Raw genomic sequence first — 13,147 nt, forward strand, 5'->3', positions numbered from 1 at the left:
TTTCAGGTTTCTTCTTCCTTGATCCAGGCTTGGATCCATCGAACTTTTCTTCACTGGTCGCCTGCCAGCAACTTCTTCCTTCCAGGCTCCTGGTCCGGCAACGAGATCCCCGACGTCTTTTCAGACCTATGCAGCTGCAGCCCCTGGGCTAGGTAACTTCGGCACTTCGGTGTCCCAGCATAGCCTCACTATCCTAGGGTCAGGATCCACTGTCGTTTTCTTCCTACCAGGTCGGGTTCGCCCGTGAACACTAACTTTGCCTTTACTAGCTTCCATAGACTTTGTCCCGCATCCCGCGTGAGAGTGCACACTCTGCACCCGAGTCCCCTAGGTCTCCTAGAAGTAATCTAACGATTCCCTAGTCAAGTCCTAGCGATTCCAAAGCCTATTAGTACTGTACTTACCTGCTAGTAATTTCGCATTCCACTTTTAAAGTATATGGTTTTTCGTGCCCCTCGGGCATTTGTGTATAACGTGCTAACTTAAGTATTTTCGTAAGAGTTTTGTTGTGTGCCTAGCACCCTGTCCTCATAAAGAGTACAGGGTTGTTGTGATTCTAATAAATACACTGTTTATTTTCATAACACTTGTGTGGTGTCCTTTCACTGGGTGTTCAAGGGGTAATGTGATGGTAAAACAGCTGGCTTAACACGCCCTCTAGAGTCTTAGCCTTAGACTGCTCGTATCCATGCTACTAGGATAGCTGGTCTATAAGGTTGACTTACAACCAATCATCAATAAGGGTTGTTTGGACTGATATATAGTGATCACTAGAATAGTGAACACTGCACATCAGGCCAACTTCTCACATTGCATCATATAAGTAGAACAGCAGTGGGATAGGATGGAGCCTGGAGTAACTCTGAAGGGTGAAAGTTTAACATTAGAGGAGTCACCAGTTTTACTTTTCTCCCTCTGCCTCTCCCTCGTCCCCGTCCCCTTCCTCTTGCTTTCTTGACAATTTTCATTTGCAGCCTTTACATGAACTTCTGTGATTGTATTTCTTCTGAGTCTCATTTTATTTTTGGCAGTAATGGTAGACACCGGACCTGCTGTTTCATCAAACTTCAAGGAGGAGGCCGAGGACCGCCCCATGCTGCCTGATAACGAGGACTGTGAGACCAAGAGAAGCCTCAATATTATTACAGGTGAGAAAACAAGGCCCACTTGAAAAAGACATACAAATATCATCCCTTGATCCCATTGATGATGGAGAAAACACCCCTCTATGCCTTAGTATCTTAGAGCTCTTAGGTTCTGTATTTTCCCTCATGCCTTTACCCTCTGACAGATGTTGACAAAGGCACATAGTCTGTTCAATGAGTGGTACCAGACAGAGACTTCAGCATTTTCCAATCCCCCACACTCTGGGCCCGATTCACGAAGAGCCTCTGCACTCGTAATAGAGGCTTTGCATTCCTGGCAGGATGTCCACACTCGTGGTGGGATCTCCACAGTACAGTTTTTTATTGTGCAGATGCCACCACGAATGCGTAGTCACTGCCGCTAGTGTAGAACCTTGGCCACGAATGTGGAGCCTTGGCCACGGGTGTGCAGCATCAGCCACGGGTGCAGAGCCTCTGCCACGAGTGTGCAGTCTCTGCCACAAGTGCGTAGCCTCGACCGTGAGTGTGGAGCCACCACCGCCTCTGCTGCGAGTGTGCAGCCTCTACCTCCTCTGCCGCGAGTGCAGAGCCTCCACCACAAGTGCAGTGCCTCTGCTACAGGTGCAGAGCCTCCGCTACGAGTGCAGAGCCTCCGCCACGAGTGCAGAGCCTCCGCCACGAGTGCAGAGCCTCCGCCACGAGTGCAGAGCCTCTGCCACGAGTGCAGAGCCTCCCCCATGAGTGCGAAGCCTCGTCCACGAATGTGAAACCTCAGCCACGAGTACACAGCCTCCTCCATGAGTGCGCTGCCTCCGCAATGAGTGCGCTTCCTCTGCCACGAGTGCGCTTCCTCTGCCACGAGTGCGCTTCCTCTGCCACGAGTGCGCTGCCTCTGCCACAAGTGCGCAAGGAGAGCTACATAGGCAATCTGCACCCCCCCTCCTCTTCCCCCACACACATTTGCAATGTCTCTGCTGAGTAATTGTCTTCGGAGATTCCTGTTATGTGCACAGATTTGGTAATATATCATTTGTTTACAGTAATGGCAGACATCAAACCGACTACTGTACCAGACATCAAAGAAGAGCAAGAAGATCGCTCTGTGGACGGCAAGGACTCGGAGGTGAAAGGAAGCACCAGTGTTCAGAGAGGTGAGTAAATAACACCAAATATAAATAGAAAAGAGACCTTCTTGATCCCAGCAGGAGCGCGGAGTGTCATCTACTGTGCCCCAGTGGTTGGCATTGGCTCATCCTGTGTGATGGTGCTTTCATTGGTGTTTGTTTTGCAATTAAACAAACCACATCTTTGTTTGTTTTTGCCATTTCTTTTCCTCATCTCTATGTTTCTTTCTCCTCTTTGAAATATTCCTTTACATGTTTCATGCTCCTAGTTTCTTGTTCTTGCCCCAAACAACACTCCTCACACAAGATCTATTTACTGTCCAGGATTTGGGGCAAGGTTGAGTGCTGTGATTCTATACCAGTCTCCTCGTCCGTTTGATTCTTGGCACACAACGCGTAGCTCTTTCATTCTGTCACAGTGTGACATTGGACACTTGTGGCATTGAATGTAGTGCAAGGTGCCCGTGGGTGCTGTAGAGTACAAGCATCGCCACTGAGATCATTACTGCACCCACTGCTATCTAGGTGTAGGGATGGAAGGGGAGAGAACGCTTTCCCTGGTGACGTGTACTGGATCTCCTTAAATGATTCCAAAAAGGGCAGATTTCACCTGAGGAAGTCGTTGGGATCCATGCTCTTCATAGAGGCGGTGGAAGAATATTTGTTCTTGTCTCTCAAGAGTCTTATGTTGCTTTCGGAGAGAAAGGGAGGATCATTGGTTTAAAAGGACTTGAAGACTAGAAAGCCTTTGCTGGCACTAAGAGGAAAGGTGATCTTGATGGCAGCACTTGAATGATGTTCTGCCAAGACAGTGCTCATTTAGCACTACTGAAGTTCCTCCTCCTTAGAGAGTTTATTATATTTTTAACATCGTACAGGGAGGGATGAGTTTACCTTGACATGGATGGATCAGAGTCTATGAGTTTTTGGGACATTAGTAATTTAAGTTATGCTGCTTCTTTGCTCAGGTCAAACTGATCTGGTTAATCGTGATTCTCTATACCGCCCGAGCCTATTCTGAGAAAGGAGGTGGGCCTATCAGATTTGCATGATAGGTGCATCCCGTAACAGGCCAAGATAGCACTGGCCAGAGTGACTAGTACATTTTCTAAACATCTATCATCCCTGTATTATGTTAGTGAAAACACCTCGCCCTGTAGGGGAGAGACCTTCACCACCAAAGACTCAGTTTGGGGTTCACAGAGACAAATACATGACTCTTGGAAACAAAGAATTGGAGGATGAAGGATTGAAGTGGACTCCCAAGCTTTCAGTTTCATTCTCCTAGGATCCAAGAACGAGGTTGAGCCGATGATATATTGGCATTAAGGCAAATGCAGCATTTGAGTCCCTTCGGAGCAGAGATGGGTTTATTAACTCCATGTCCGGCTAAGGGATGGATATTGTATGAAATCCACTCTCTCTGATAGCCAGGCATGATCCCAAAGCAGATGGCATCCTGAGGAGACACACTGCAGGTATCAAGAGACACTCCTGAGAGTCCTGCAGAGGAACCAGAGCAACAAACACCAGCTGTTGTGGCCAAGGGTTTCAGAGCCACTTCAAAATGGACAATCTGAGAGAAAAGGTCAGAATGGGCTTGTGACTCTTGACACCTCTGCTTTTCTTGTACCTCTTGTGTTTCAAAACGTATTTCTGATGAGTTAAAACACAGCAGAAAAGCATTCGGTTTTCTTTCATGTGGGCTGTCTCTCTACTCACTGACTCAGTGGTCTTTACTTCATAACTTCTACCAGCACTACTGGGGAGCTGTCTCTAACCACTGGGAGAGGAGAAGGAGTCAGGACATGGACCTTTCGGGCCAGGCTGGAACTGCAGTAGAGACTGCCAGCAAGAAGAGCTAAGCTCTCATACAATCAGAAGACCCCAAGTCTTGACCACCTGTGCCCTGTACGGGAAATTTTAACTTTGTTATGAACCATACAAACAATACTGGTAGCAATTAACAGTCCGGCACGTCTCCAGTACAAGGCACACCGTCTCATTCTCCACATTTTTCATCTAGACAAGCACAGAAGCATCCCTATAAACGTCATAGTAGTACACTTTAAGAATTTCTCACCTCCTCCCCATAAGGCCAGGACCTTGCTGAGGGAATTCACATGCGTCTTCAGCAGGCTCATTCAGTGCCCCAAAATTCTTTCCATGGGCTCCACTCATTGTCTAATTTCTTCAGACATCCTGTTATGTTATGTCATTTGGTATGGTGCACATATCGCCCACAAGGGTGTCCAGGGGCTTGAGCAGGGGTGTGTAGGTGTGTGGTCCCCACAGAGTTATTCGAAGAGCCAGGTCTTCAGCTTTGTTCGGAACTCAAGAAGTGAGGCGGTAGCTCTGATGTGTTGCAGGAGGTCATTACATGTGGCTGCTGCCGGGACCTGCCATTTTGGCCTGAGGGAGAGGGAGAGGGAGCGGAGCCGGACCACAAGTCCCAGGCTCCCTGTGGCTCCTGCCGTCGCCACCAACATCAACGCCGGATTTTTGAGCGAGGAGGCGCGCATAAAAACAACCTCGGGCTCCCGCAGCGCGGGAAGCCCGTAATTACTGCTGCTGCTGTGACCTGCCATTCCGGCCTGAGGGAGAGGGAGCAGAGCCGGACCGCAAGTCTCAGGCTCCCCGTGGCCCCCGCCGTCGCCACCACCAGGACGTCGGATTTTTGCACCAGGAGGCGCACATAAAAAAACACAGGGCTCCCGCAGCACGGGAAGCCCGCAATTACTGCTGCTGTCGTGACCTAGCATTCCAGCCTGAGGGAGAGGGAGCAGAGCCGGACCACAAGTCCCAGGCTCCCTGTGGCTCCTGCCGTCGCCACCAACATCAACGCCGGATTTTTGAGCGAGGAGGCGCGCATAAAAACAACCTCGGGCTCCCGCAGCGCAGGAAGCTCATAATTACTGCTGCTGCCGTGACCTGCCATCCGGCCTGAGGGAAAGGGAGCCTAGCCAGACCACAAGTCCCAGGCTCTCTGTGGCCCCCGCCGTCGCCACCACCAGGACGTCGGATTTTTGCACCAGGAGGCGCACATAAAAAAACACAGGGCTCCCGCAGCTCGGGAAGCCCGCAATTACTGCTGCTGTCGTGACCTAGCATTCCAGCGTAAGGGAGAGGGAGCGGAGCCGGACCACAAGTCCCAGGCTCCCTGTGGCTCCTGCCGTCGCCACCAACATCAACCCTGGATTTTTGCACCAGGAGGCGCACATAAAAAAACACAAGGCTCCTGCAGCACGGGAAGCCCGTAATTACTGCTGCTGTCGTGACCTAGCATTCCAGCCTGAGGGAGAGGGAGCGGAGCCGGACCACAAGTCCCAGGCTCCCTGTGGCTCCTGCCGTCGCCACCAACATCAACGCCGGATTTTTGAGCGAGGAGGCGCGCATAAAAACAACCTCAGGCTCCCGCAGTGCAGGAAGCTCATAATTACTGCTGCTGCCGTGACCTGCCATCCGGCCTGAGGGAAAGGGAGCCTAGCCAGACCACAAGTCCCAGGCTCTCTGTGGCCCCCGCCGTCGCCACCACCAGGACGTCGGATTTTTGCACCAGGAGGCGCACATAAAAAAACACCAGGCTCCCGCAGCTCGGGAAGCCCACAATTACTGCTGCTGTCGTGATCTAGCATTCCAGCCTAAGGGAGAGGGAGCGGAGCCGGACCACAAGTCCCAGGCTCCCTGTGGCTTCTGCCGTCGCCACCAACATCAACGCCGGATTTTTGAGCGAGGAGGCGCGCATAAAAACAACCTCGGGCTCCCGCAGCGCAGGAAGCTCATAATTACTGCTGCTGCCGTGACCTGCCATCCGGCCTGAGGGAAAGGGAGCCTAGCCAGACCACAAGTCCCAGGCTCTCTCTGGCCCCTGCCGTCGCCCCAACCAGGACGTCGGATTTTTGCACCAGGAGGCGCACATAAAAAACACAGGGCTCCCGCAGCTCAGGAAGCCCGCAATTACTGCTGCTGTCGTGACCTAGCATTCCAGCCTAAGGGAGAGGGAGCGGAGCCGGACCACAAGTCCCAGGCTCCCTGTGGCTCCTGCCGTCGCCACCAACATCAACCCTGGATTTTTGCACCAGGAGGCGCACATAAAAAAACACAAGGCTCCCGCAGCACGGGAAGCCCGTAATTACTGCTGCTGTCGTGACCTAGCATTCCAGCCTGAGGGAGAGGGAGCAGAGCCGGACCACAAGTCCTAGGCTCCCTGTGGCTCCTGCCGTCGCCACCAACATCAACACCGGATTTTTGAGCGAGGAGGCGCGCATAAAAACAACCTCGGGCTCCCGCAGCGCAGGAATCTCATAATTACTGCTGCTGCCGTGACCTGCCATCCGGCCTGAGGGAAAGGGAGCCTAGCCAGACCACAAGTCCCAGGCTCTCTCTGGCCCCTGCCGTCGCCCCAACCAGGACGTCGGATTTTTGCACCAGGAGGCGCACATAAAAAAACACAGGGCTCCCGCAGCTCTGGAAGCCCGCAATTACTGCTGCTGTCGTGAACTTGCATTCCAGCCTAAGGGAGAGGGAGCGGAGCCGGACCACAAGTCCCAGGCTCCCTGTGGCTCCTGCCGTCGCCACCAACATCAACGCCGGATTTTTGCACCAGGAGGCGCACATAAAAAAACACAAGGCTCCCGCAGCACGGGAAGCCCGCAATTACTGCTGCTGTCGTGACCTAGCATTCCAGCCTAAGGGAGAGGGAGCGGAGCCGTACCACAAGTCCCAGGCTTCCTGTGGCTCCTGCCGTCGCCACCAACATCAACCCTGGATTTTTGCACCTGGAGGCGCACATAAAAAAACACAGGGCTCCCGCAGCACGGGAAGCCCGCAATTACTGCTGCTGTCGTGACCTAGCATTCCAGCCTAAGGGAGAGGGAGCGGAGCCGGACCACAAGTCCCAGGCTCCCTGTGGCTCCTGCCGTCGCCACCAACATCAACGCCGGATTTTTGAGCGAGGAGGCGCGCATAAAAACAACCTCGGGCTCCCGTAGCGCAGGAAGCACATAATTACTCCTGCTGCCGTGACCTGCCATCCGGCCTGAGGGAAAGGGAGCCTAGCCAGACCACAAGTCCCAGGCTCTCTGTGGCCCCTGCCGTCGCCACCACCAGGACGTCGGATTTTTGCACCAGGAGGCGCACATAAAAAAACACCGGGCTCCCGCAGCTCGGGAAGCCCACAATTACTGCTGCTGTCGTGACCTAGCATTCCAGCCTAAGGGAGAGGGAGCGGAGCCGGACCACAAGTCCCAGGCTCCCTGTGGCTCCTGCCGTCGCCACCAACATCAACCCTGGATTTTTGAGCGAGGAGGCGCGCATAAAAACAACCTCGGGCTCCCGCAGCGCGGGAAGCCCGTAATTACTGCTGCTGCTGTGACCTGCCATCCGGCCTGAGGGAAAGGGAGCCTAGCCAGACCACAAGTCCCAGGCTCTCTGTGGCCCCCGCCGTCGCCACCACCAGGACGTCGGATGTTTGCACCAGGAGGCGCACATAAAAAAACACAGGGCTCCCGCAGCTCGGGAAGCCCGCAATTACTGCTGCTGTCGTGACCTAGCATTCCAGCCTAAGGGAGAGGGAGCGGAGCCGTACCACAAGTCCCAGGCTCCCTGTGGCTCCTGCCGTCGCCACCAACATCAACCCTGGATTTTTGCACCAGGAGGTGCACATAAAAAAACACAGGGCTCCCGCAGCACGGGAAGCCCGCGATTACTGCTGCTGTCGTGACCTAGCATTCCAGCCTAAGGGAGAGGGAGCGGAGCCGGACCACAAGTCCCAGGCTCCCTGTGGCTCCTGCCGTCGCCACCAACATCAACGCCGGATTTTTGAGCGAGGAGGCGCACATAAAAACAACCTCGGGCTCCCGCAGCGCAGGAAGCACATAATTACTCCTGCTGCCGTGACCTGCCATCCGGCCTGAGGGAAAGGGAGCCCATCCAGACCACAAGTCCCAGGCTCTCTGTGGCCCCTGCCGTCGCCACCACCAGGACGTCAGATTTTTGCACCAGGAGGCGCACATAAAAAAACACCGGGCTCCCGCAGCTCGGGAAGCCCGCGATTACTGCTGCTGTCGTGACCTAGCATTCCAGCCTAAGGGAGAGGGAGCGGAGCCGGACCACAAGTCCCAGGCTCCCTGTGGCTCCTGCCGTCGCCACCAACATCAACCCTGGATTTTTGAGCGAGGAGGCGCGCATAAAAACAACCTCGGGCTCCCGCAGCGCGGGAAGCCCGTAATTACTGCTGCTGCTGTGACCTGCCATTCCGGCCTGAGGGAGAGGGAGCAGAGCCAGAACGCAAGTCTCAGGCTCCCCGTGGCCCCCGCCGTCGCCACCACAACCGACGCCAGATTTTCGCGCCAGGAGGCGCACATAAAAACAACATCAGGATTCCGCAGCGCGGGCCTGCCCGGCAAAGACCGGGCCAAGGGCGGGCCTGGGCCGGTCCACGCCCGTCAGAGGTCGGAATAGGCCGTACTGGGCCCATTCTCTTGGCTACATCATCCAGCATCTGTCGGAAGGGTACATCGCACCCCTATCCTTGCCTGAGCTAGTGGGAAGAAGGGGGGTAAAAGAAAAACAACGGACAGTCATTCACCGAAATCGATAAGTAAGCCCAAAGCTGCAAACATGACATTGCTAAAATATCTCACTGGGGTCGTCGGTGTTATTGAAAGACAAATCACCTCTGTTGAGGTACCATTAAAAATGGACACTCTAGGGCCCACAGCAAAGGATAAAACTACTGTATGTGTGAGTAGGGGGGACACTGTTAATCACAGTTTGGGAAACATAGAGGAGGGACAACTGAAAAACGGGTGTATTCAGATAATTGATGATGATATTTTCACAGTGACGTAGAGAGTGACACTGTACCCCCGCTAAAAAAATCCTGTAAGGTATCAAGTGCTGAAACTCTAGACATTCAGTCAAATGGTGCACACACAACCCCACAGAAACCTAGGCTGTCAAAGACTAACTCGAAAAAACAGCAGAGCCCAAAAGGAAAAAATCTAAATAAGCCAGGCACTGCTAATGTATCTTGTTTCTGTAATAACTGACACAGTCAAACAATCTATAAATGTTTTGACAGTTACGCTGGACAAAATCGAAGTAGGTTTAGAGAAAGTCTTAGAAAAATTGAACCTACATATTATTACTCCATCAAGTTCACACCTACAGCCTGAGTGCGTAACGCAAAAAGAGTCGATCACAGTACCAAAAAGGCAGACAGGAGAAAGAGTTAGGGGTGAGGGAACTGGGGACTGGGACACACTTTAACTCGGAAGGAATCACTCACAACCCTGTACCAACCAGCAGAGATATTCCTAGGCAAACCAGGACAGAAAGACCGGGACACTATCTGGGCAAGAGTGGGGAGCGGGGAGGTCGAGGTAAAAACAGGTACACACTTGATGCACAATAGTGCTACGAAGAATGTAAGGAGACCACAGACCCTTAACTTACCTCCGGCAGCCACCCCTTATTTGGTCATTTTAGCTAACGTCCCAGTTCTAGCAACAGAGAAAAAAGAAACCTTGATGACATTAAGGAATACAATTATACACTACCTGGGGAGTAGAACTGGACTAACAAGGGATATGTTCCGAGAGTTTAAAATGGTCAGGAGAATAGACTGGGTTGGAGATAGTAGAAAACGTTTTCAAGGAAACTGTTTTGTCCTCTCACTAGGTTCACAATCCCTAGTTAAGGAAATCTTGCTAAGATGCCAAGACACAAGTATCACACATACGAGTATAAATGTCCTTCCTTTAGGTTTTTCTATCAACCCAATCATTTAGCTCAGCAAAATAGTAACCATCTTTTTAGACAGTTCGTTGACTACCCAGCTTACAACATTGAGGTGGCTAATAGATTTGGGCCTCTCCAATCCCTGAGTGATAATGAATGACTATCTACTAGTTCTGATCACAAGGTACATGATAAAGGTTATGAAATTGAAAAACCAAACATAGTCAAGATGAATGCCAGTATAGCCCCCCCACAAGTGAATTGAGGCCTAACATTATGCCTGGTGAAGAAAATCCTGAGCTGGCACATCTAAGTAGGGTTGAGACAAATCTGGAGGGTAATAGAATCTCCTAACAAGGTCTGATTTCTGGGCCGGAATGTATTGTTATGACTGATTCTGTTGATGGACCAACTTCACCCAAATCAGTTAGGGCCAGATGTAGGTAATACTGAAATACTGAGTCCTTAATAGCGAATTTTACCGATTCGCTATTAAGAAGTCGGTATTTCCGATGTAGGTAATAATTCGGTAAAAATTACTGATTCGGTAACAATCGGTAATATTTAGCGATTTCGTAAAAATCACCCAAAAAAATTACTGATTCCCCATTACCGAATTGGTATTACCGATTCCTTAATACAGATTCGGTAATTAGCGAATAGGTATTTTAAAAAATCGGAAATTGTTGAATCAGCCAATCCTGTGTTTCCTCATGACCTCACAACCAGGAAGTGGCTACACCCATGCAGCTGCACTGATCCGGAAGCTGTTAGAGAGGCAGGGAGCTAACAACCCAGGAGCAACTTTTCCTAGTTTTTGCTGACATCACAGCCAAGATATGGATAAACAGGAGAGGAAAAAGGAAACACATATTTAGTGAGAGGGAGCTGGATGACCTTATTGAGGAGGTTACTAATGACCATGGCAAACTATTTGTTAAGAATTCCCTGCAGAAGAGGCAGATATGAATGGTCATCCAGGAAAGGATTAATGCCATCAGAGTCACCCAGCGCTCCATTGAAGAACTTAAAAAACACTGGCATGACCTCAGGAAGCATGCAAAGCAAGGAGAGGCTGGCAGAGAGAATGAAGCAAGACAACCAGACAGGTGGAGGGAGAAACACAGCACCTGCACCAACTTCCCTGGATCTCCTGGTGGAGTCCACACTCCAGCCGGAGAGTGTGAGTGGGATTGGGAATGCAGACAGCTCAGCCAGAGTTGGCAACAGGCAAGGTAAGGTGCATGCACAGCATGCTGTGCCCCCCACTCCCTAACCCCAATCCCCAATGAGGCAGTATGAATCCCGCTCCAGTACATGTTCTACTACTAACCTGCAATGCATTATGGGAGATGTAGTCAGAAGTAACACATATCATAACAGTTAGTCCACTGAACCCAAAGGCTTGTGGCACACTTCAGCAATTAGCAAGCAGAGGACAGTCAGTTTGATTGCCAGTCATGAAATGTATTACTACACAAATGCTGCCAGACAAGTGAGCAAATGTACATTCTGTCTCCACAGGTGAGCCATCACGCAGGGCTGTAGAAGGGGACACAGGAAAGGCACCCAGGAGGGAGAGTACACAGGAGGAGGTCTTGTCGCCTGCAGAACATACCCCACCATCATCAACACCACCATCACCAGCATCACCACTGCCACCACCACCGAGAGCCAGGAGGCATACTCTGGCTAGCCTCCAGCAGATGGAAGTGTCCGAGGAAGACAGCATGGGAGGCCAACAGTCTGCGGTGGCAGAGGATGCCGACAGTGCAGGCGCACAAGCCCCCACCGAGCACGCCCACACAGGTGCCAGACGCCGCAGAGCAAGGGCAGCCAGTCCAGTTTCACAGGGCGAAGATCAAAGTGTACTTGCCGGTCTTGAGGGGAACATGCTCATGGTGCAGCGCCTGCAAGGCAAAGCAATAAGATCAGTACCACGTCAGATGGTACACATGAATAGACACATGCTGCAAATCGAGACGGGCATCAGCAGCATGAAAAACACTGTGGCTGATTGCGTGAGGGACATGTCTGAGGCAGTGAGGCGGCTGTGCAGCAAAATGGATGAGGACCGTTTGGCGAGGCGCAGGTGGAGGCGGAAACTTGACAACTCCACTAAGGCGATAAACCGCTTCGCCACTGCCACCTCTCTGCTCTGCAGGCGCTCGGTGGCCATGCAGGAGGAGATGGCCCACTGCAGGCGTGACATGGCAAGGAGGCTGGACAGAATGACCAGTGCACTGGAAAGGCTACAGAAAAACCAGATAGCCACTACAGGTACAGGTGATGGGGGGGATAGTGAAGAGGCAACTAGCCGTAGTAGCATCACACCCCCTATAACCAAGTCCAGGAGGCGCAGCGAACGGCACAGCGCTGCCACAGGACAGACTGCCAGTGAGGTCAGTGTGCCCAGGGAACTCAGCAGTGCTGCACGTGGGCGCAGGAAGTAATGCCAGCCATCACATGGTATTGCGAAATGGGTGATGTAACTCATTTCGCCTTTGTAATCAGCATTGCATATTGGCCTGGCATGTTAAGCCCTTCATGTTGTGTCGGTGTGCTATGCTAATAAAGCACCGTCACACAATTACAGTAACTGGCTGTGTCTCCTTGCGTACTCAGAAATAGTTGCGTGTGATCTCAGCCCGCCTGTGTCTCCCATCTGGTGCTGCTGCCACACCTGCTGTGCTGTGCTCCGGCTGTGGACAATCCTCACCCTCGCCCTCGGAGTCAGTTAGTTCCACTGATGTTCCTTTCTTTGTGGCAAGGTTATGCAGCGTGGCACATGCTGCTATTATTGAACAGCAGATAATGGGCGGTACTGACGTGCACCCCACTTTTGTGGAGGCAAGCGGAACCTGCCTTTTAAGAGTTCAAATGTGCTATCCACAATGTTGAGCGTAGTTCTATGTGCCACATTGTATCTTCTCTCACTTGGGGTGGATGGCTTGAGGTATGGAGTCAGGATAAATGCCCGCACGGCAAATGCACTATCACCTGAGTGAGAAAGGAAGTGCCATTAATAACAGTCACCAACACATTCATCCAAGGTATACATCCGGGTGTGTCACATTGATTTACCTAGCAGGTATCCTTCTCCAAATTCACCCCCAGCCAGGCGTGTGTAGATCCCACTGTTCCTTAATATGTTGGAGTCATGGGTACTCCCTG

The 13,147-nt window shown here is 51.8% G+C and overlaps 1 protein-coding gene and 1 pseudogene across 2 annotated transcripts in view; one reads left to right on the forward strand and one right to left on the reverse strand.

Moving 5' to 3' along the window:
• Positions 1-13,147, reverse strand: part of LOC144759390 (uncharacterized) — a 577,744-nt gene that overhangs the window by 222,736 nt on the left and 341,861 nt on the right. The gene's annotated exons all lie outside the window — the stretch shown is intronic.
• LOC144763395 (uncharacterized) overlaps positions 1-13,147 on the forward strand; it is a 60,832-nt pseudogene that overhangs the window by 8,476 nt on the left and 39,209 nt on the right. Inside the window, exons 2-3 of the transcript XR_013596222.1 lie at positions 1,032-1,148; positions 2,147-2,257. The product of XR_013596222.1 is annotated as an uncharacterized LOC144763395 (transcript). The remainder of the gene's footprint in view (positions 1-1,031; positions 1,149-2,146; positions 2,258-13,147) is intronic.

This window comes from Lissotriton helveticus, chromosome 1_1, assembly GCF_964261635.1.
Source record: "Lissotriton helveticus chromosome 1_1, aLisHel1.1, whole genome shotgun sequence".
NCBI lineage: Eukaryota > Metazoa > Chordata > Amphibia > Caudata > Salamandridae > Lissotriton > Lissotriton helveticus.